The sequence below is a fragment of the Mesoplodon bidens genome (assembly GCF_964165515.1).
Source record: "Mesoplodon bidens genome assembly, chromosome: X".
NCBI classification, from domain to species: Eukaryota; Metazoa; Chordata; class Mammalia; order Artiodactyla; family Ziphiidae; genus Mesoplodon; species Mesoplodon bidens.
The window spans coordinates 110,772,441-110,774,041 of NC_138163.1; positions in this window are offsets into that span (position 1 = coordinate 110,772,441).

The window sequence follows — 1,601 nt, forward strand, 5'->3', positions numbered from 1 at the left end:
ATATGTATAACTGATTCACTTTGTTATAAAGCAGAAACTAACACACCATTGTAAAGCAATTATACTCCAATAAAGATGTTAAAAAAACAAGATGTTGGGCTTCCCTGGTGGCGCGGTGGTTGGGAGTCCGCCTGCTGATGCAGGGGACACGGGTTCATGCCCCGGTCCGGGAAGATCCCACATGCCGTGGAGCGGCTGGGCCCGTGAGCCATGGCCGCTGAGCTTGCGCGTCCGGAGCCTGTGCTCCGCAACGGGAGAGGCCACAGCAGTGAGAGGCCCGCGTACCACAAAAAAAAAAAAAAAAAAAAAACAAGATGTTAAAAAAAATAAAATAAAACACCAAAAATAAGTAACCGTAAGAGTAAATATTAAGGACTTTGGTTAGCTGATGGTTTCTTAGATATGGTGACAAAAGAAAGATCAAACACGATTTGGACTCTGTCACAATGTGAAATTTTGTACTGCAAGGAAAGCAAAGGCAACCCACAGAATGGGGAGTACTTTGCAAAATACGTACCCTATAAAAGATTTGTATCCAGAATATATAAAAATTCTTTTACATCAATAGTAAAAAGAAAAAATATCCCAATTAAAAGTGGGTAAATGATTTGGAGAGAATGTTGTTAGAAAACAAATTGCTTTAATAAGGACATGAAAAGGTACTCAGCATTGTTAGTAATAGGAAATTGCAAAACCACTATGTAATACCACTTCACATCCACTAGGATAGCTGTGATAAAAGGCAGACAAAACCAGTATTGATTATCATGTGGGAAAATTGGAAGTCTTACACATTATAGTTGGGAATGTAAAATGGTGCATTTGCTTTGGAAAACTGTTTGGTTGTTCCCTAAACATTAAACATTGAGTTAGCATATGACCCAGCAATCCCACTCCCAAGTACATATGCAAGAGAAATGAAAACACACATGCATAAAAACGTGCAGGAATTTTCATATTAGCATTATTCATATTATCTAAAGAGTGGAAATGAGCCACTTGTCCATCAACTGACAAATTAATAAGTTAAATGTACTATATTCATAGAATAGGATAATATTTGGCAATAAAATTAATGGAATATGGATGCATGTTACAACATGAGTGAACGGGGATAACATTATGCTAAGTGAATGGAGCCAGTCACAAAAGACCAATATTCCATATGAATCGTCCACAATAAGCAAAGGTATAGAAACAGAGAGTGGGTTAGTAATTGCCTAGTGCTGGAAATTGGGGCAGTAGTATTGAGTGACTGTTAATGTGTACAGAGTTTCTTTTTAGGGCGATGAAATATTCTAAAATGAGATTGTGGTAATGATTATACGTGTCCCTGAATATACTAAAAAAACATAGAATTATACAACTTAAACGATTTTATCGTATGAAAAATATGTCTTAGTAAAGCTTTTAAAAATGCCTCCTTACATTTTATTTGCTCTTCTACCCTAAAACTAACTTCCTTTGGATCAAGGGCATAGAGTAAGTGTTAAGTTGAATACTTTGGAAATGCTAGTCACATTTAGCAATTTAAATTTAAACTAATAAAATTTCTGTAAAATTTTAAGTTCAGTACTAGTCACATAACAGTTGCTCAGTAG